The sequence below is a fragment of the Cynocephalus volans genome, chromosome 9 (assembly GCF_027409185.1).
Source record: "Cynocephalus volans isolate mCynVol1 chromosome 9, mCynVol1.pri, whole genome shotgun sequence".
Classification (NCBI taxonomy): domain Eukaryota; kingdom Metazoa; phylum Chordata; class Mammalia; order Dermoptera; family Cynocephalidae; genus Cynocephalus; species Cynocephalus volans.
The window spans coordinates 118420641-118444661 of record NC_084468.1 but is presented as its reverse complement, the minus strand read 5'-3'; the positions used below and the strand labels follow the sequence as shown (position 1 = coordinate 118444661).

Below are 24021 nucleotides of genomic sequence, written 5' to 3'. Positions count from 1 at the left end.
TGAGAAAATACCTTAGATGAAAGAAAGCCAAAACATTCAAGTCAATTAATTCATGAACATCAGTAGCCAGTGGTTGGCAAGTCTCTAATGTATTTTAAAATGTGACAGATGAAGTAAAAAGACTCTGGTTTGGAAAGTTGTATGTGTGAAGCATTAGCTCAAAGAAGCACAGATTTTGACTGAAGTACCAATTTTGTAATACTTTTAAAAACTCCATTCTGCAGTATTAGGAAGATAAATGAACAAAGAAATACAAATGAAGGGGAAATATAAATTAAGAAAAAAAATCTGATAAGTAAAGAATTAAACTTCACTGTTGTAATATTTTTAGATTCTGTTTTATGTGCATTAAAGTAGACATGTAGTTGTATTATTCATCAAAAAGTGAAAGGGACTAAATTCAAATTAAGTCATAATGCTCCTTGTTGGGTTCATGTTTTAAAAGTTCAATTCAACAACAAAATTGAATGGATATTTGCTATAAATAAAGGGACAGTGTTTTTATTCAAACCCATGTGTTAAGGTCCATTTCAATACCACAAATTCTCTGTTTTGAATAAAGAAAATTTAAGACAAAGCTTATGTTACTTTACTGATTTCTCATTTAATAATAATATTGTCTATGCATTTCAAATACAAATGCAAATATTGCATAGTTGTATTTAGAAGTTACATCTTTAAAATAAGAATATATAATATAATTTGAATGTTTTCATGTAAAATTAACTCTGTGTAATATCAAAATACCTTTAGTATTTATAGTGATAGTTATCCTCTGTGTTATATTGCAGGTAGATTATCAAAACTAGAAACATTGAATCCCCAGGGTGAGATGGGAGAAGGAAAGGGTTGATGTGACTTACAGTACTGGTTCATGTGAGCAGAACAGACTTTCAGAATATGATGTTTACATATCACTGATAATGAGAGGGAAAAAAGCCAGGAAACATGGCCAATGGCTCCCATAAGATCATCATAAAGTGATCTTAGTGAAGTATCATATTGAAAATTCTGTGATCAGTGATGGTCAAAACTAGTTACAAAAGTGTGTTAGGACTGGTTAATAAAGAGAAGCATGAAAGCACGATGGGTGGTCTCATGAGCTCTTGAATCAGACTATATAATTTCAGATCCTAGATTCGCCAATTAGCACTGTGACTATAAATAAAATAATCAACTTCCCTGATTCCCAGTTTCCTTTTTCCTACAATGATGATAGTAGAATTATCTTCTGTGAGACTTCTGAGAAGATCAAGTGACATAGGATAGGTAAAGACCTGGCTCATACTGAGCACTCAATAAATAATGGCTTCATTTTTACTATTATGATCATTACCTTCATCATCATCATCAAAAATTCTTGCAAGAGATTTGGATTTGACAAGGATTTTATCCACAATGAAGATATTTATTCTGGTATTGTTTCAAATGGAATAGAAGAAATCTGCAAAGTGGGAGCACACCATAGCATCAACATTTAAGGTATCAAATAAGATGGACAGTTTCATATTCAACCTAACTATTCATGTTTTTCACATCCTTCCTAACTTTCTCTACAAATTTTTTGGAAGGAATTTTGGCTATGGGTGCGTGGACACGTCAAGAAAGAAAAGAAAATATAAAAATATTTAACAGGGTACTTGTGAAGATGGAGCACAATAGAATTTGATTCATATATTTCCTTTCTATAGCCCTATCAGGTCCCTTCTTCTCCTCTAAAAAGTAGAATGGAGTGATTTTCATGTCAGTGGAGTTCATGACTGAACGGCATTGAATATATGCAGCTAGCAAAAGCAAAGCCATTTGACTGGTTAATCAAATTCTGGTATTTTTCTAGGTTCAAGGCTTAAAATTTTTAATTTTCCATATTGTTAAATGTCTCTTTGGTTTCACAAACCTAGCAGGTCCGTACAAGGGTCCTGGCTAGAGACAATGGTGGTGTTTCAAGAAAGCTTAACATTTAACATGATTTTAAAATTTTTGAAAGCTTTTAGAACACTGTTTAAACAGCCTATATACAATTTACTGATGGAAGGCATTTAGTTGTATTTATACCAACCTTAATTTAAAACTTGAACACCAACACTCAGTTCTATATTTTTTTGTTTTGCATAAAAGAAAAAAAAAAGACTTTTGGAACAAACTGGAACAGAGATTAATCCCATGTGTATGTGTTTTAGGAGTAAATCTCCCCTTTGATGGACCTTTCAATAGGCAATACTCCGTTATAAATCTAATTGTTTGAACATAATATAAAAGGCCTTTTACCTCTCTTCAAGCAGCTTATATTAATATAACTTACAGTTATTTAATAATAGCTTCAAGTCTCTTAGAATTTTATTTGCTTTATTTTTATTACCCAAATCAATAAGGTGCCTTTTTTTTTTTTTTGTCCTTTTTCGTGACTGGTAGGGGGATTGCAACCCCTGGCTTGGTGTCGTCCGCACCGCACTCAGCCAGTGAGCGCACTGGCCATCTCTATATAGGATCCGAACCCACAGGGGGGGCGCTGCTGTGCTCCCAGTGCCGCACTCTCCTGAGTGAGCCATGGGGTCGGCCCTAAGGTGCCTTTTTAAAAAGACATTATCCACTTTTTTTTTTTTCTAGAATACAAAGAGGCTTTGAATTAGCTATACAAGGGATTCTTCACATTTTCTTCCTCTCCTCATCAAGTTTATTTCTGTGTATTTTCTATTCTTTGTCTTCTACATAATTTCAATAAATGTTAAGATATTGAATTAAATCCTCCTTCCCTAAAATGTGATAACACACACACATACACACTCTTATACACACACACACAAACAGTAAATGTCAAAAGCAAAATAAAATTAAAAACTGCCAGAAAGCCAATAATTGCAGAATAAGATAACCAATCTTATAACTTCTCAGTTATAAACTGAAGAGTTAGCAGTGAAAGATACAGGGACCCCTTCTACATATGCACATACTCACATACCTACACACTTGCCTGACACAGAGGAACAGACCAAATCTTGAGTATTTTGCTACATGATAGCAAGATGAATGCTGGGAATTCAAGCATACATCTTCACAGTGCCAATTCCATTGGGAGAAGAAAACATTCTTCCTTATCATTCCTGATGAAAGTTCCAGCGTAGCTTAATTGTATCGATTTGCTTCACTCAACAACCCTAACCTAAGTCTTATGATCACTCTTGGAGTCAAGTGATGGGGAAAGGCCACTCACAGTACATGGACCCAGAGCGTAGATGAAGAAGTTCTTGGGGATACTGCATATGTCATAGAGTTTTGTGCCCTGAATACCCAGAGTGATTTCTATTTACTTTAACTCTGATGTAAATGGTATACCCTGAAATTGAACAATGCAGTGGGCTTTGTGATTCACCAAGGGTGCTCTCACCAGACCACAAACAAACAAATAAATAAAAGAATACTGGACTGGACAGCATTATTCTTTTCACTACAGTGTCTTATACTAACAACCTTAGTGATTTTTTTGTTGTTGTTGTTAACATCTGATGATATTGACAACTTCTTTATCATGATGAGGAAACAGGAAAAAAAAACCCTATATTTATATAATTAGACATAATATAATAGTTGTAAGTATTTCTTGAAAAAAATCACCATCAGCTTAGCGGCTGAAGAAATTTTATACAAGGTAGTAGTGACCAGTATCTCAGAGCTCATCTGCTCTACCTTTCATATTTTTTAGATGGAGAAATAGAATCCCAAAAGAATAAATCTGGACCCAACTTCCAGATAATTTTATTTTCATTCACAATTTTAGTTAAAAAGAGAAGAGTAGGGGGAAAAGGATATTAAAGGTTGATTTCTTGGACAAGCAACTTTCTCAAGTTTATTAATAATATTGCAATAAGCTTAGGTAAAATGGGTTTGGGACTAATTAAATCTGTTGTATTATCAAAATCAAGCACAGAACACCAATACTAGTTACTCAATCAAGCACAGAACACCAATACTAGTTACTAGTTACTAAAGTCTCAGTGGGATGGCAGCTCTTTTGGACAGATACTAAGCAGCAAATTGAGCTAACAATAATTTTCTTGCATCTTGTTGGGGGAATGATGATTTAACAAATAAAAGTGCCTAGCAGAATGCTTAGTACAGATTGATCCTAGATAATTGTTATTTTCAATTTGTGGTATAGAATGTTTACGTTTTATCTCAACTTTTGATGTGGTATTTTAGAGATAGAAAAGCTAAATGAATGTCATGTGTCAGAAAAGAAATATATATTACTTGGACCTAATATAATATTCAATATAAAATGTTTAGCTGAAATAATGTTTTATATTTACTCTCAGTGAATACATTTTTGCTTTAAATTGTGGTACATTAAATAGATTTGGGTTTTTTGTTATTCAATCTTATATATATATACATATATGATGCACGCAGTTTATAAATTTAACACTTTCAGTGCGGTAAGTAATTACAGTGGAGTAAAACTAAGATTCATATATATCCTAGTTTGGTAAGTTATTCCAGTAAGCAGTCCTAGATATTTATTTACATCTAGTGCTTGGGAAGAAGTGACCTTTTAGAAAATGTTTACATTTGGGCATCAGGGAAAATCCTGGGAACTAGACGGTTTGCGATGTTGCTTCCCAAATCATATTTCAAATAATTACCTAAGCTTATCCCTTAAAGAAAGGTTCTTCCAGTTGAAGCTGACAGGACTAATTCCACTAATTTTCCATGGAGAGGATAGAAATCTGTAGCTATATAGAGACTCTTCTCTCAGATGAACTCATGGACAATAGAAGTCAATAAGATGGACTAAAGCAAAGGAATGTACAGGGAACATTTATGCATAGTAACAACTCAGTGCCCTCAGAAAGGAAGTAACTTGGGAGCAAAAATAATCTTTGTATATAGGTGTGTACAAAGATCTAGAAAATTTGATTTATTTTGCAGATCTTCCCTTATTTAACTTAATATATTTTAATGTGATTTCATTTTTATTCAAAAGTTAGTAAGACTTGGATATTTTTTAGTAATAACACCATTTAAAACAACAACAAAATATGCAAATGACCCTATAGACCTTTCTGTTGAGAAGATAAATGATACTAAGTATTAAGAAATCTTGACTTTCTTCCATTTATGAGTGCTGTGGGTCAACAGTGTCTCCCAAAAAGTTCATGTGTTGGAGAATTGATCCCTACCGTAACAGTGTTAAGTGATTATGATACTTGAAAGGTGGGCTCTTTGAGATGTAATTAGATCTCAAGAACTATGCCCTCATGAATGGATTACTCTACTCATGGAACAGTGAGTTACCATCTGTGTGGACTGGTGGCTTTGTAATGAGAACATGAGAAAGCTTTTGGGATTCTGGCCATGTGATACCCTGGTTGCCACGAGAACCTGTAGGGAATTACCACACAGAAGAAAGCCTTCACCAGATGCACCCACTGGATTGTGGACTTCTCTGCCTCCAAACTGTAAGAAATGAATTTCATTTATTTACAAATTAGCCAGTTTTAGGTATTCTGTTATAAGCAATGGAAATGGACTAAAACAATGAGGTTGCTTTAATGCATGTTCCCTGGGTGACTACTGATTAATGAGTCTTTGATGGCTATGTTTGTGTTTGTTTTTGTTTTTTTCTGTCTTGACTTGCACTGCTAGTGATGTTTGATAGCCCAAGGTAAATAGTGCTGCTCAACTATCCACAGTTAAAAAATTTGTAAAGTAGAAAATTGTCAGCACCACGCTCACCCAGTGAGCAAACCGGCCATCCCTATATGGGATCCGAACCCGCGGCCTCGGCGCTCCCAGCGCCACACTCTCCCGAGTGAGCCACGGGCTTGGCCCGTAAAGTAGAAAATTGATTAAAAGCTTGCTGACTATCAGACACATGTTAGACAGTGATTTAATAGTAAAGAAGGCTGGCATTTTATTTATTTATTTTTTCTTCACAGTTTGGTTGAGAAGAAAGACACCGTGGTAGTAATTTTAAATATGAAGAATATTACAAAAAGGAATTTGCTGGATACTGTAGGAGAATGTAAAAGAACAGTTTGGAGTTTCAGTGAAGTAATTTCTGTGTAAGTGAAAATACAGGAAAACCTAGAAAATAAAAAAGAGTGGGTTGGATGGAAAATGGTAGTTCAGGCAAACAGAACAGTATACTTGAAGATTTGAGACAAGAGCATGGCTTATTCAAGATGCTGTTAGAAATCAGCAGAGTTAAAACACACAGAGCAAGTGGATACAAGAAGATGAAATTTATGAAAAAGGCAAGATATAAATTATAGTGATGTTTGCAAGGTAAAAGTTGCTTCGTTCTATCACAGCTTAAATAGAAGCCATTGAAGACAATGGAGCAAGAGAATAAATTTATAGATTTGCTTTTTCAAAAAAGATCTAATAGATTTGATTTAAACAATGTCAATTTAACGATGCACCAAAAATGCCACAGTACTTAAACCAGTAACTGAGATTAACTTTAATATTTGAAACCTCATTGTTTGTGTAGTAGGTACAAGGGAACCTAAATGTGTCAACTAATAAGACTTTAGTACTTACCAAAAATATCTATATTTTTCCAGGTATTTTTCAGATTTTAAGACACTCAGTTTAAGCATTCAGTAAACTATCATATTAAACACTCCAAGAGCCAGATTATTACCAGCTTCAATTGCAGGACAGAAGTGGAAGCATGGTGACCTAGTTTCTTTCTTGCTTCTCATCCCCATTTGATCTTTGTATGGATGCCCTGTCTGCTGCAGAAATAGGGAATAGGGGAGGGAGAAGAAAATAATGGCAAAGAGAAAATCTGCCTAGATAGTACAAACACACACCAGTCACAAGTTTTCAGGTCTTTCCTTTGTTGGCTGTCCATATTTTGTTCATCTAAGTCTGCCTTGCCATTGGCTTCCCGAGTGCTTTTGGCATCCAAATGCTGTCTCATTCATGAGATGTTTATTGGTTTTCAGGCTTCCCCACAACACCACCCCCTGTCCAGCTCTCTAATTTGAAAGGACCTACCAAGGTGAAAATGCCATTTGTACCATGCTTTTATGACTTTCTGTCTATCTTATGACCTTTTACTGCAGATAGTTTAGAGTTGCTCACCTCCTGTGACCCTCTGAGAAACATATACACCCTTGCTACACCAAAGGGTGGAACTCACAGTTGCTGCACTCTGGACTTCATCATTTCTTTTCTTCATCATATATGCCCATATTGCAACAGACCCATCAGCAGTGTGAAGACTCATCAATGGTCTGTGAATTTTTTTGAAGTTAGGGGTAAAAGTAAATGGAAAAGTGATGGGTGCCTTTGATCCCACCAACCCTTTACAGGAAGGAAGGAGGAAAATTACTAATGCCTGATGTAATGTTCTTGAGATAGCAATTCCCTGCTCTTCCTTCCTGAAGAAGCCAACAAATAAATATGGTTTAGTAGAAAAGTTGATGTGGATTATATGGATCTGGCACCAGAAATAGGACCATATGGAGCATGGTGCCTTTCTTTGCAGTTTTGAATTATTTTTACAATATAGCTATACTTTCTGCAGTTCTTCTGACAAGAATAGTGGGAAGGGTGTCTCTGTCACATTCCCACACATATCCCTCTGGTTAGAGTGAGAATGGGTGACAAGGTGAAAAGAAAAAATGCTGTGAGACCCATAGAGAGGCAATGGCAATAATCCGGGGTAGAAAAAAGGATAGCTTCAAATATAGTCATAACACTGAAAACAGAGAAAAGTGCATAGATTCAGGAAAAGAGAGAGAAAGAAAGAATTGAGAGTGCATGGTGATTTATTTTATGTGAAAAGTAAAGGAGAGGAAAGATGTAAACTCTTATGAATATTGTTTGATAAACTGGGTGAGTGAATGAGAATGTGATGTTTAGATTATAAACCATTGGAAAATGTGAAGTCATTAGGACTTGAGGTTTGATTAGAAATGGAAATTAAGGGAAAGAAATATGAAAGTGGTGCTTATGAACTCCCCTTTAAGTAATGTACACAAAGAAGGAAGACAGCAATGGGTTGGAACTTTATGATGAATGAATTCTGGCTTTAGGTTTGGAGAGAACTAGAAAGAAGAGAGCAGAGCCAATAGGTAGGAGCTGGTTGATGGTACAGAAGAAAAAGACAGTAATGCATAGGCAAAGGTCAGCTTGTGGGAATAGGTGAAGGGGTTGGTCTTAAATAGGTTTTGGTCTTAGTACCTAAGAGTTTATGACTGGAGTGTTTTTAGATAAATCTGAAAACCTGGAAATGAGAAAGGGAAAAGCAAGAATGAGAAAGAATGATCTGTATCTCCATGCAATAGGATGCAAGATCTAATTGGGCAGCAGTTGCTTATTTCTCAGTCCAGTAGTAAACACATATTTGTTCAATTACTAATTCATTGATTGCGCAGTATCAGTGTTAAAAATTATGTTAGGAAGAAGGGATAAAACTTTGAACAGGATACAATAGATCTCTGATCTCAAGCAACCTACAATGTATTGCAATATTACAAAGTTATCCTTTCTAAGTGTCTGTAGTTTAGCACTTAGGAACACAGGGTTTGGAGTGAAAAACCTGGTTTTGAACCCTAGCTCTATTGCTTATGAAATTTGTGACTTGGGAATTTACATACTTCCTTTCTCTGCTTCAGAGTGTTTTTTATTTTTTTAATAAAATGGTGTCTTTTTCAGTATATGAAACTGAGTTTCAGTGACTCAGATCACTTATTAAGACTCTTCTTTATTATTATTATTATTAGAATACAAACTGTATGAGAACAGGAATCATGTTTTTTACAAATTTCTATGTTTCTCCTTTCTGGAATACAATTTGTAACACATAGTAATTGCTTAAAATTTTGGTTAAATAAATATTGTTGATAAATTAATAAAGCCGTCTATCTCTAAATAAGGTTATAAAACTTTGAGCTAAGCAAGATCATTGATATAAGCATCATATTTCACAGAGTCTCTAAAATGCCCATGTACATTATACAATCTGTGCCTTGGGTATTTCTTGACAGTAATATGCTGATAAAAGATAATTTTGGGAATCATTGATAAAATGTGTGATAAATAAAATAGTTAGTGAAAAAATAGATACCATTTTCTGTTTGGGACTAGAAAAAGAAATCTAGGGAAAAACATATAAAATATATTTAAAATAATCATTATACTGAAAATGTATGCATATATTTATTAACCTGTCTCCTATAAAATTTAGTAAAAAATATGTTTGCTATTAATTTTATATAACAATTAATTATAGGAGTATACTTTTATTTATTTATTTATTTATTTATTTTTATTTATTTATTTTTTTAAATTTTATTTTGTCGATATACATTGTGGCTGATTATTGCTCCCCATCACCAAAACCTCCCTCCCTTCTCCCTCCCCCCTCCCCCCCAACAATGTCCTTTCTGTTTGCTTGTCCTATCAACTTCAAGTAATTGTGGTTGTTATATCTTCTTCCCCCCTCCCCCGGTTTTGTGTGTGTGTGTGTGTGTGTGTGTGTGTGTGTGTGTGTGAATTTATATATTAATTTTTAGCTCCCACCAATAAGTGAGAACATGTGGTATTTCTCTTTCTGTGCCTGACTTGATTCACTTAATATAATTCTCTCAAGGTCCATCCATGTTGTTGCAAATGGCAGTATTTCATTCGTTTTTATAGCTGAGTAGTATTCCATTGTGTAGATGTACCACATTTTCCGTATCCACTCATCCGATGATGGGCATTTGGGCTGGTTCCAACTCTTGGCTATTGTAAAGAGGGCTGCGATGAACATTGGGAAACAGGTATACCTTCGACTTGATGATTTCCATTCCTCTGGGTATATTCCCAACAGTGGGATAGCTGGGTCGTATGGTAGATCTATCTGCAATTGTTTGAGGAACCTCCATACCATTTTCCATAGAGGCTGCACCATTTTGCAGTCCCACCAACAATGTATGAGAGTTCCTTTTTCTCCGCAGCCTCGCCAGCATTTATCGTTCATAGTCTTTTGGATTTTAGCCATCCTAACTGGGGTTAGATGGTATCTCAATGTGGTTTTGATTTGCATTTCCCGGGGGAGTATACTTTTATTGAGGACAACTTATTTAAGAAGGTAAAAAAAGAGACATTCATTCAACCAGTAGGATGGAAGTCAGAATACTATAAAAAATGTATATTAATATGAGACAGAGAAACATCCTTATTATTCTACTTTAATTCAAAGAAATCTAAATACATTATTCAGTGATTTACTTTAAAAGGCAAAGCAAATGTGAGTTAAATGAATTTAATATTTTGAAGAGCTAAATTCTTGGGCTCTGGGATACTGAAAAGAATAGAAGTCTGAGAAATGTCCTAAGAGATAAATACATTTTAAACTAAGAATGGAGAGGGAGGTTAGGTTGCGGTAGGAGGCAGATAGAGAAAGAAAGAGACAATTTTAATGTTGACAGGCTTTATATAACCTGAATGTAGGAACTATATTAGGCTCTCAGAGCTATTAGAAAAATTGGATGGGGCACAGGCTTTGGAAAATTATCTTAGCATGTGTAAGTGCAGCAGTTTTCCCCTTATAATTCTACAAAAAGAGAAATGGTCAGGAGGTAGCAGGGATTATACTTTAATTTAGAAAGCATTTGTGGGAGGAATTTTTAGGAGACTTAAAACTAGTTATCTTATTTTCTGAGATAGAAACTTGGATATTAGACATTAAGAATTCCAACTTCATGAGGAAAGCTTTAGTGTTGCAGTAATTAGATTTCTCTTCTAAAACAGTGTTGTATTCCCTAACCTGGTAATTTTCTTCATAATGAATGACTATTGAAGGTTGTCAGACTCATTCTTTTCAGAAGACAAATATTTTTCTATGTAAAAATAAATAATTTTCTGAATTTAAAACATCTTGTGCATCACAGAATGGCATTTTATCAAGCACCCAATTTGTATATTGAATAAAGAATGAGGTCACTTCAACCCCATACTTACTACAAATCGAGGAATGAACATGCCCGCTCTTCTGTTTTCCCTACAAGCACTCATAATATCTCACAGATCCACAGTAACTTTCCTCTTCTGGCCAATTCTTTCTCTTCTGTTGCAGGAAGAAAACCACACACACACACACACACACACACACACACACACACACACACACACACACACACACACACACACACAAAGAAGCAAAATATCTTTTTTTTCCATTTGTTTAAAAGAGATAAGTAATAAAACATTCTGGAAAAATCAGAAATGATTGCCTTTGCTCATTTTTTACCAAATTTGGGACAAATTAACTGAGTATAGCTAGAAATCATATGTTAACTGTTTTATGTAATAAATTAGTAAACCTAATAACTATGCAAATAAAAATAACTACCATTATTAATAATGATAGTAATAAAGCAATAATTAAGAATTGTCTACATAACAGGAATTAATAATTGGATTATTTACTTCTCTTAAATTACTTTAATTTTAACAACAATGATATGAGGGATATTTTATTAATACTCATAGTACAAATGAGAAAACTGAGATTCAGAGAAGGGAAGTAAAATATTTAAGGTCACATATTTGGTAAGAGGCACAGCTGGGAAGAAGTCAGACTGACCTCAAAGCTTGTATTCTTAAACTTGATACTGGAAAAAGCATTTTAATTCCATTTTTGCAATTAAAAAAATGCAATGTAGATCATATATTTAAGTAGTTGTTTAATTTTGGAAGTTACAATTTACTTACTTTAAATGCAAGTACTTATATAAATGTAAACTTTTCTCATGAACAACCTACTCCTCTGTGGGGGAATGGTATTTTCTATAATTGTTTTATTATTATTTTATTACATGTAACCAAAAATGTCTCCAAAGAATATTTCATAAAACAAAAGAAGAATACAAATTTCTCCTTCAAATTTAGTGCACCTGGAAGAGAATTACTTTAGTTTTAGAATAATGGTTTTGTTTCTGCTTTCTCTGCATACAGGTTTCACAAATTCAGAATTTATTTGATCTTGACTAAAGAAATCAATACATTTTAACTATTAAATGAATAAAATGAATGTTTCATTAGTCTTTGTTCTGAAATTTTTAATTTTTATTAGGTTGAAAGTTAAAGCAAATATCCAATTCAACACCAAATTCTTGGCAGCCACAGACCAACCCAGGTCCAAAGCGCACCCATAAACATCTTTACCAAAAAACAAGCAAGCAAGAAAAACAAAACCTTTCATGTTTGCACGTGAAGGAGAGATTTTCAAAATGTTAAAAGGACCACAGGATCCCCTAGAGAGAAAAAGGGAGAGTTAGAAAGAAACAACAGATTAAGGAAAATACGGCCTCTGGTCACACCAAAAGCATGCACCCTGCTGAGGAAAGGGTGGTAGCCAGCGCTTATTCCTTGTGGGATCAGTTTTACATACATATTCAGCAGTCTTGGAGGAATGCTATGAATATTTTTGAGGGAAGTCATGAACATGCACAATGAACAAACATGTACATATAACACACATCGCATATTTTAAATTGGAGTGAAGATTTAGTACTAAAATGAGGTGAAATTTGGCCCATGACATCAGAGAGCAACTATGTAGCACAAAAGTGAGTTACTGCGCAGTCTCCAAAGACTGGCTGAAGCTGGTTTTGATGTGGTCCTTCTTATCAGAAGAAGAAAGTGTATGGAGCGGGCCCCAAGGAATGGCAAGGGGCGCCGTGTTAGGCACCAGGTGTCCTGCAAAGACTGGTGCGTAGGGATTTTCCAGCCATAGCTGATTAGGTCTTATCTTCTGAAGCTGTCTTCTACTTAGTTACAAGAAAGAAAAGCCCCATAACAGTAACATATATTTGCAAGCACGGAATACATGTCTGCACCCTCCATCCCACCATGGCCATTTGGTTCTGCTTAGCAATTTGAATATTTCTTTAAACCACAGAGAGTCCACCTTTGTCTGTCTTTTCGAGTATATTTTAGAACAGTTCTCTAATCCTCACTATGAAATGTCTCATCCTCTGTACTATGAGAACAATGTCAGAACAAGGTGCCACTTGGGACATCTCTGCACTATGGAGAGGACACTATTCTTTTCTCAAATCTACTAATTTCTGTGATAGAAAATGCTGGTATCATTTTAAACCTCAATATTTTCCACACATGAAGAGTCAGTAACTGGGCAGGTTGAAGACAATACCTCATATAAAATTAATAATACGTAACAGAACTGGGGAAATTGTGGCATACTTTAGCTTAGTAAAATAATCTATGCCAAGAGATAAGCAATGTTTTGTTTAATTTCTCAACAGATAATGTTCTCATTCATAATAACGTTTGCTTATGAATCATACTCTGAACTATAAATTGGCTGGGGCAAAAAGTAAAGAAAATTAATTTCATTCAGAACTTTGTTGTTATGCCATTGTGATTGTCATTTCATATCCATGACCTATTTATCTTCACCACTCAGCCTTAGGAAATCTCAAATTCAATGCTTAGAAACTTTAGGTAAATTTCCCAATTAACCAAAAAAAAAAAAAAAAAAAAAGAGTAGACAAACCAACTGTAGAACTATTCCACATTCTTTCCACCCCATCAGCTGCCTTGATAATGGTCATTGCTTTTTGATCACTTAGTATCAATTAGGAACAGACTCTGAGTGCTTTACATAAGACTCCTTACATTAATGATGCAAGGCAGGTATTACCCTCTTTGTTATTGGAGAGGAAATTAAGGCTCAACATGTTTAAATAATATATATCTTACTAGAAAGTAAGCCCCTCAAAGAGTTCATCTGTGTATTTGTTCTGCCAACGTGGCATTTCCAGTGCCTAGAACCATGTATGGCATATAAGTGGTATTCAATAAGCAACTGAATGAATGAATGAACAAATAAACTGGCCTAACCTTTGAAAATTTGTCTTCGATTCCAAATCAATTGTTTTTATCATGTAAGATAAACACTTTTTCTTTTATGTGTATTTAAAAAAATATATTTTTATTTATGTAAGATTGCTAAATATCCTAGACAAAAGTTTAAGTTGTTCTGAATGCTTCAGAAACCTCTGTTCCAGTTAAGGGAAATAGCTCCAGGCAGTTAGTTCCTAATGCCCAGGTCCTCAGCATATGCATCTTATGGCTCCATTTCCTTGACCAGATCTGAAGAGATCTGAAACAAAGGTACAATTTATATCTTGGTCCAAGGTATTTGAGATACATGGGCAATACAGTTCTGTCTAACAGACCACATTAAAATGATTGTTGGCCGAGAAACACAAGCAATAGCGAGGATCAGAAATTCCCTCTGGGAATTGCTCACAGCAGAAGGAGCTGTTTCTCCTTAAACCGTGTGCCTTCTTGGGACAGCCAGAAATTTTGGTCATTGGGAGATATAGGGTCCACTGCTGGCCTAACCGAACATCCCTAGCCTTGTTCCTTTTGGTGGGCGAGCAAATGGCCCGGGATTCCTCTTTCCCTCTGGTCCCTGTTGGAAGGAGATGGGGGAAGAGAGCCATGAAGAGAGGTGAGCACAGCCGCTGGCCCCCAACCAGCCCGTTAAAGGACACTCAGACGTGGCGGGGGTTCTGTCGAGCAGTTCCGTTTATTATCACACAAGCACTTGCTTTTATAGGCAGATGGGGAGGGGAGGTTTTAACATAATCCTATCAGCTTAAAGGTCAAGAGCATGCATCCTGTCTCAATGCCTAGCTATTGCAACCATGCAGTGTTCACGAGCACGGTGGCCAATAAGGGCTAAGGCAAGGTTCCCGCAGACACCCCCACCCTACTTCCTCAGGGCGCCGTCTTAGGAATCCACTTGTAATGTCACGTAAGGTGGCGTTAGTTTTTAAGGCCCGACAATTCCCCCTTTTTGTTTTAATAAGGCAGCTGGAGGCGACTAACCTTCCCAGCCTCGCCTCCATTCCCTCTGGTGGCTGTGCCTGTCTTAGGTTGTTTCCCTCTGGAAATCTTACCCGTCATTGACTATCCAGCCAATCCTTACAGATTGGTGTTGATTTTTTAAAGGGCCATATTGACCCAAGGGCTGTCAGGGCTTTCATTATAGGCCACCTCCTCTACCACCTGGGTGAGCATTACGAAAGAAGTGGTGTTGCGCCTCATAAGGGACACAACCTGGCGAATGGCGTAAGGCCCCAAGATAAAAATGGCTAGGGAGCCCGGCAGGGAGGACAGCAGGGTGGTGAGCCATGGGGAACTTAAAAGCCAGCTTTGGAACCAATTACTATTAGCTTCGCGCTCTTTTTTTTTCGCTTTTCTAGCCCTTCTCTAAGCTTAGCTAGGGAATCTTTGACCACTCCAGAGTGGTTGGCCTAGAAGCAGCACTCTTCTTTGAGGGCAGTGCATAATCCTCCTTGCTGTAAGAACAACAGGTCTAGTCCACATTGATTCTGTAAAACAACTTCAAAAAGTGATGTTAGCGATTTTTTTTTTTTAAAATGTGATACAGACACCTCCAAGTGTCCAAGATCTATGTCCACTGCCTCCCTAAGGGAAGCTACCTGTTGATGTGCCAAGGCTATTCCGGCGGTCCCGGTACCCGCTCCAATAACTCGCAAGAGGGAGCTGATGGCCACCGCAGCTGCCCTTGTGGCCTGCCTGTTTCAGGTCCGCTTATTTCGGGTTTTGGGGGAGGTGAGATTTGCCACAGTGCTGCAAAAGGGTTTGTTGGCACCTACGCAGGAACCATTGCCAAGGACCCACGGGAAGGTGAGTCAGGGGTTGGTGGCATTGGGCAATGCTATTGCTTGATTTTTCTCTGCCTGCACATGGCACTCTTCTTTAAGGAAGGCGCAGATCTTGATAAACAAGTTTGGGGGGAGGACAGCCTTACAGAGCATTTCCCACGGGCTGCAGATGGCTGGGGGTTCCCAGAGAGCCGTAAGAGGAAAAACCTGTGGCTCTGCTAGGGATGTTTTTCTAGCCTCCTCCACTTCTTCAGGTGCTGCTTTCTCTCCTTCAGCTAAACTTTGGTGGTGTGAGTATGCCGGGAGAGGAGGGTACATGGTAGGGGCATAGGTATCACTCAATGGCTCAGGGCCTTACATTGGCAGCTTCGTTTCCTTCTTTCTCTCCTCATCAAACTGCGCCTAATCCCTTTCTGCCCCTTCCTGATGCTCGGGATGAAAGCAAAGCTTTAGGGCAGAGATGGTTAGGTAGAACCCTAAGGGCGGGTCTAGCCCATGACTAATCTCGTTCTTTTTGGCCAGAATCTGAACCTGGTCCCAAGTCTCATACGAGAACAAGTTAGACGAAGGTGCCCAAGGGGCCACCTTCACCACATGACGCCAGGCATTGGTGGCCGTGGAGTCAGATATTTCTAGGCCTCTGCTTTTTAACATGTACTTTAGAGCCTTGCAGGCTATCTCGTCACTCTTTCCACACACACCTCCCATGTTGCCCCACGAGGAAGGGACAAAGGGAGCAACAGGGCAGAGAAGTGCAAGGACTTTCCCCTGTTATGGTACTCACCTGACATGCAGGTGGATTACTTCACGGCGACTACCGTGGGTGCGGGGGCCACTCCGCTGGTTGATCACGCTTCGTGGACCTTCTTTCAGGACCGAGCAGCTGGGGGCCTCACTCCCTCACCTTTCACCCACGAGTTTTAAAAACGCCTCACACGGGGCACCACTCTGTTGGGTCTGCCGCCAGCCAACCTGAACAGCCCTAGCCTCGTTCTTTGGTGGGTGAGCAAATGGCCAGGATTACTCTTTCCCTCCTGTCCCCTTTGGAAGGAGACGGGGAAGAGAGCCATGAAGAGAGGTGAGCACACCACCAGCCCCAAACAGCCTGGTTAAAGGACACTCAGACGTGGCGGGGGTTCTGTCGAGCAGTTCCGTTTATTATCACACAAGCACTTGCTTTTAAAGGCAAATGGGGAAGGGAGGTTTTTTACATAATCCTATCAGCTTAAAGGTTACAAGAGCATGCATCTTGTCTCAATGCCTAGCTATTGCAATCACGCAGTGTTCACGAGCACGGTGGCCAATAAGGGCTAAGGCAAGGTTCCCACAGACACTCCCACCCTACTTCCTCCTGGCGCGTCTTAGGAATCCACTTGTAATGTCACTTAAGGTGGCGTTAGTTTTTAAGGCCCGACAGGGAGATACAAAGACCAAACCCGTAGCCTTAGTTGGGGATAACTTTTGGGTTTTTTTTTTTAATATATCCATATACAATATAGTTGATTTTCATGTCCCTTTACCAATTTCTCTTTCCTACCTCCCTCTCCTGCTCCCTCCCATCAACATCATATCTGTTCACTTGTCTTAACAAGTTCAAGGACTTGTTGCGATTGTTGCGTCTTCTTCCCCACCCCCCACCATTTATTTGTTTGTATAGTTATTTATTTATTTATTTATTTATTTTTGGCTCCCACAAATCAGTGAGAACATGTGGTAGTTGGGGATAACTTTGAAGGGCTGTTCCAAATACAGTGCGCCCTTTCAGCTGCTCCCTATGCCCATTCTGTTCCCATCCTTCCTTACAGCTGTTGCTGCCAAGAGCACTCCCACCTCTCTTGCATACAATTTCCATCTCAATGTCTGTTTCCTGTGGAATCCAACCTGCTAAATCAGAATCTTTTGAGGGAGGTGAGAATGCATATTTTCATAAAGTTCTTCTACTGATTATAATGTAAGCAGTCTGAAGTAGCCATTTCCCTAAGCAATCTTGCATTTGAAATGAAGATTACAAGCTAGAAAAAGCAAGTGATAAATGAAGTGGTATGAAAGATGGATACATACAAAAAGGCAGGGATGAAATTTGATACTGAACTATGCTAAAAATAAAACTATGCTACAAGGGGTAGGAGAAAATCAGAAATTGCTACGAACTTTATTTTCCAAGTTTGCATAAAGCCAGCTTCGATCAAGAAGCTATACTTGTGACTGGTTATTGCCATCATGTAGAAAATGACGGAAGATAAGTTTTTTAATCATCTCCCAAATCTGACCAGTTGATGGAGGCTGGGTCAAAAAGTATCCTGGGGCTAATTCTGCAGATATTTGGAAAAAGTGCATGGCTGATTAGTGTCTTCTTTCATGGATGGAAGAAAAGAGTAGGTATTAAAAAAGAGATGCATAATTTCTCATCTAGAAAGTAATAATAAAAGTATTAGTAAATCTCAATCATCTTTTTGATTTTCTTTAATAAATCCATACTTTATAGCATACTAGAAACATTTAACTTCAGCAGAGTATATTCATTGTATAGATTACTGGACATTTATCATTGCAGAACAGACAATCTTTTACTCATTGATGTCTTTAGTTTGTAACAAATGACAATGTCTCTGTGACATCTAGACATGCATGTTTAGACCAGCGTATCAATAAGGCTATCATTAAAGAGGAGGATAGATAAATTTCACACCATAAAGCAGTAAGATAAACTAGAGAAGACTAAATTCATTTAACATTACCAGATTCAATGAGGTTGTCATTCAGAAATCACCTTGTTTACTAATTATAACTTCTAAAAGTAGGTTTTTAGGCCCAGAAGTTTTATATTCATGAAGAAATCTAAAAGTTCAAACAGCATAACCAAATTACATTGCAAGCCAAATAAAGATACATATCTTATTTATTTTTCACTGTTGGAATTTTCAATGAGTCTATATCTGAAACCTGGTGCAAATAGGTAGGCAAGGGAAGTTTAAATTACAAAGCAGAAAAATAAAAAGGTTTCTTTTTATTGGATTTTCATTTTGAATGTATAATCTGTGTATTCACCTGCAGGTATTCATTCCCTTAGCTGGCATTCTGGAAACCAGATGTATTAAAGAAAATTCAGATAATATACACAGAAGATAACTGTTTAAGGTTTTTGATCTCAGTAGTTGTATTTGGTTTATGTATTTTTCCTTTTTGATCATATTATACGTGCTTTAATAGATGAGATAGGTTATAGTTGCAGTCTCTGGAAACTTTTGTAAACTGCTGAGCATATATAGAATTAGGATTCACCAGTATAATAAATTAGCCATTTCTATCTCATGCTCAAGCATGCGTAAAGTTTTTATCTTGTTTTAAAAGTTCAGATAAGCAGAGAAAAAATGGTGACAGGAATATTTTAAAAAAGAGAGATCAAAAGGTGACATTTTATAAATGTATCCTCTTCTTTGCTTTGACGATATTAAAGCCTTTCTAGAGCTTTTTACGTGACTGCAGAATGGCAGATGGCATGTTCTGCAGAAAGGCCAGTGGTGATATAAATATAGCCCAAACTTGGACAGAAAAGTATTTTAGCTTATATCTTTTTTTCTGGAAAACTGCCTATAACATCATACCAACAAATGCTATAGCCTATAATCCCATATAACATATTCTTTGGATTAATGGCTTTTATTCTCTAGTTTTACTTCACATTTAAAATAAGATGTCAACTAGGTTATTTAATTTCAAAGTCCTACCTCTAGATTATGTGATGAAGGCATTTATAAGGATCAGATTGCCAGAAAATTAATATATTAATTATTTTTATAAAGAACCCAATCTTTCTGTCTACTTAAACATCTCTAAAATGCTAGGCTCTGGCTGGCTTTGGGAAGAGCTGTTGGGAGGCCTACCTCAAGGCTTAGCACTGACTTTAAGATCCTCAAGAAGAACATCCTGCTGACGATTGGCAGCCATAAGAGCAAAAGTGAGCTGCTCCCAACCATGCGACTGCTGGAGAGCCAGGGTATAGCCTCTATGCCAGTCTGGGCATAGCTGACTTCTACACTAAGCACAGCATCAAGTTAACTTTGAGGAGGCTGTGTGTGGTGAGTGCCCACCACAGTGAAGCATCTTGGAGCAGCTGGCTGAGAGTCACTTTGAGCTAGTGATTAAACTGTCAGTGAGAGAAGTTGAGGGCTGGCGTCTCTTTTCCTTCCTCACTGAGTTTCTACTGCACCTGATGCTTAGCCTCTGACTTCTCTGTGTTCCTCATCATCGATATCAAGTACATCAAACTCTTTGTGGAGGCCCTGGGCCAGACTGGACCAGCCCTGCCTCTGAAGGTACACATTGACTGTATGACCTCCCAGAAGCTTGTGGACTACCTGGACCGATTGACATCCATGTGTACTTATAGTAACCAGGGGGACATACCAGGAGGACTTTCCTTCAGGCATTGCTGCTGCTTTGGCTGGAGGTGTCACCATGGTGTGTGCCATCTGGCTCCCCATCATCAGTGCCCCTGCTTTGTCCCTAGCCTAGAAGCTTGCAATGGCTGGCACCCAACTGTGACTTTGCCTTCTCCCTTGTGGTCTCATCAGAAAATGCAGGAACCCTGGGCACTATGGCTGGGTCTGCAGCAGGGCTGAAGCTCTACTTCAATGAGAACTTTTCTGAACTGCACCTGTACAGTGTGGCCCAGTGGATGGAGAACTTCGAGATGTGGCCAGCCCACCTCCCCATTATAGCCCACAAAGAGCAACAGAGTGTCAGCCCCGTCCTCAGTGGCTCAGCTGACCCAGCGCTCAGTGTACCTATGTCATACTGTGCAGAAGGAAGAGATCCTGCTGATTAATACTGCAAAGGCATGGGGCATCCTGGTGACCTGTGAGGTGGCCTCTCACTACCTGTTCCTGAGCCATGATGACTTGGAGCACCTGGGACCTGGGAAGGGGGAGATCTGGCCTGAGCCTGGCTCCTGCCAGGATGTGGAGGCCCTATGGGAGAACATGGCTGTCATCAACTAATTTGCCTCAGACCATGCCCCCCATACCCTAGAGAAGTGTGGGCCCAGGCCTCCACCTGGTTTCTCAGGGCTGGAGACCATGCTGCCACTGCTGCTGATGGCTGTGAGGGCAGGTTCAGTCTGAATGACCTGCTGCAGTGACTGTACCACAATCCTCAGTGAATCTTTCACCTGCCTCAAAGGAGGACTTCTATGTGGAGGTGGATCCCGAGCATGAGTGGACAATCTCCAGCCACATGCCCTTCTCCAAGGCCCACTGAACACCCTTTGAAGGGCAGAAACACCATCCATTGTGTGGTCCTTTGAGGGGAGGTTGCTTATATTGACGAGCAGGTTCTGGTGCCCCCAGGCTATGGTCAAGATGTTCGGAAAGGCCTCAGTGAGCTGTTCCCCAGCTCCTTCCCTCAGCACCTGCCATCAGTGAGATAACCTCAACACCTGAAAGGCCTCACTGGGGCATCCGAAGGCTTCCTGACAGCGTTTCCACCTGCCATCCCAAGTCTACTGCACCTCTGACTCTGGTCTGACAGCTGAGAAGCCAAAGGAAAATTCCTTTAGGAAGGCAGCTGAGCCAGAGCTTACTGGATCCTCTGATGGCAGCTACTATCCTCTGCCACCAGAACCTACACAGGCATCACCCCAGTACGTGGAGACCTCTGACCTGTACTCCCAGACCTCAGCCCTGGTACATTCATTAGTGGGCCAACATATCCTGTCCAAGGATCAGATGTCTCACCTGCTCAATGTGGCACACACATGGTGAATGATGGTACAGAAGGAACAGAGCTTTGACATCCTCAAGGGGAAGGTCATGGCCTCCATGTTCTAAGAGGTGAATACGTGAACCAGCAGCTACTTTGCAGCAATCACGTCCCAGCTAGAGAGTTCTGTGCTCAGCTTCTCGGAAGCCACATCCTCCTTCCAGAAGGCCATGGCCGACTCGGTGCAAACCATGAACTGCTAAGCTGACATCATCACGCTGTAGCACCCCCAGCCCAGAACAGTGAATCTGGCAGCCAAACATTGCCAGAGGCCAGTGATCAATGCAGGGGATGGGGCTGGAGAGCATCCCAGCCAGTCCCTGCTGGACAGCTTCCCCATCCGAGAGGACGTGGGGACTGATCACAGTGGTGGGTGACCAGTAGCACAGATGCACAGTGCATTCCCTGGCCTGCCTGCATATCCAGTACCATGCCAGCCTGCACTATGTGGCCCCTCCCATCCTGTCTGCGAATGCCACCCAATGTGTGGGGCTTTGTAGCCTCCTGTGGCACCAAGCAAGAGTAATTTGAGAGCATCAAGGAGGCGCTGCCTGACACTGGCGTGTTCTACATGACTCAAGTCCAGAAGGAACTATTTGGCTCTACCCAGGAGAACAAAGCTTGCTTTTAGTTCATCCTCACTCCCCACATCATGACCTGGGCCAAAAAATAAATGGTGGCTTTGCAACCAATGTCCCATGTCAATGAGGTAAATGTGAAGGTGGACTTGGACCCCGGGCAGCCTACTTCCACCAGGCTGACAACAGCACACACATATACATGGCTCTGTTAACCACCATGCTGGGCCATTGCTAGGGCCTGGACTTGCAATGGGGATGGTCCATTTTTTTCCCCTAATATCACAATAGATGGACAAAAATAATCTAAAATGTTTATGTTGTGATTGGTTACAATTTTAAGGGTTTTTATGGAAATGAACCCCATTCTCTATTCCTATTTCCAGATTTTTAAATCACAGTTCTGATAACATTATTCTACTCCCTAACATCCTTCAAGAATGGCTTCTAACTTCCTGTGGTAGTCTTTCATAGCATGCTCCTCTGTTCATTCATCCTATGTGCTCTCAGGAACAAAAAACGTATGGTCAAGTGTCTTTTGGGGACACTGCAGTCATCATTTTTCTCTTGGTGATTATTTTGGTAGGTCCCCTTACTTATGTCTTCTTTCCATTCTATGTCCTCAAAATCGCAAGGAACTTCTTTCTCTAACAAAATGCTTGTTCTTTCTCCTGCTTACTCTTGCCCATCTTTCATAGATCACATCTTCATTATGTACAAAAATGATAGGCTTAATAGACTTTTCCATGTGCAAGTAATCAAGTGACACAAAAAAGACCCACAGGAGGTAGAAGAGAATGTGTGTGTGTGTATGTGTATGTATGTGCATGCACGTGTGCATGTGTGTGTGTTTGTGTGTGTGTGCATGTTAGAAGATTGTTTGGGGGTTGTAGGTAATAATATTATAGGGTTCCATTCCCTCATGTGTATTAAATCCCCAAATCTCTTTTATTTCCAGTCAAAGCTATTATGATCCTATAGAAATATTGTTTAGACAACAACTTTTGTGGGTGAGGAGGCTAGGAGGTGGATGAGTGAGCTAAAGTAAAAACACCTGAGAGTATCATTCAAAGGCAATCATGATCTAGCTTCTATTATTTAAGCCTGATTTTTAAAATTTTTTTTTAATTGAAACGTAATTGATTATATGTATTATACATATATAAGTGTACATATTATATATATATGCATGGGGTACAGAGTTGACTATCAGTATTTGTGTACAGTATGTGATAATCAAATCAATATTATTAGCATGTTCATCATTACAAATCATAGGTATTTTTTGTGTCCTTTACCTAGTTACTCCCTAATTGCCCTCTCCCTCTCACTTTCCCACCTCTGGAAACTGCAGGGCTGTTCTCTCCTTCTGAAAGTTCAAAGTTTGGTTGTCGTTCTTCCTTCCTTTCCTTCCTTGCCCTTCCTTTCCCCCTCCCTCTCTCACTCCCTCCCTCCTTCCTTCCCTTCTCTCTCTCTTTCTTCTCTCCCCCTTCCCTTTCTTTTCTCCCACTTATGAGAACATACAGTATTTTTCTGTGCATAGCTACTTTACTTAATTTTCTTCAAGCTCACCCAACTTGCTGTGAATGCCAGAATTTCATTCTTTTTTATGGCTGAGTAGTATTCCATTTTATATATGTACCACATTTTCCTTTTATGTCATCCATCAATGGACATTTAGGTTGGTTCTATATCTCAACTATTGCAAATAGAGCTGTGATGCACATAGGAGAGCAGGTATCCCTTCAACATGATGATTTCCATTCCTTTGGGTATATACCCAGCAGTGGGATTGCTGGATCATATGGTAGTTCTATCTGTACTACCTTTGAGCCATCTATATCCTGCTTCTCATTTCTGGGATTTTGCACAAGATTTTTCCTTATCAACACTATCTTTGCCAGTTTGGTGTGCTTCTGTTCATTCTTCAACTCCCAGAACAGAGGTCATTTCCTCAAGGAAGTGTACTTGTGCCTGCAGGTAAACAGGCGTTCCTCCCCTCTCTTCCCATAGCA

At 38.9% G+C, this 24021-nt stretch overlaps 1 pseudogene; it reads left to right on the top strand.

The window, feature by feature from the left end:
- LOC134385787 (multifunctional protein CAD-like) overlaps positions 1-22244 on the top strand; it is a 42155-nt pseudogene extending 19911 nt beyond the window's left edge.
- The last annotated feature ends 1777 nt before the right edge of the window (positions 22245-24021 follow it).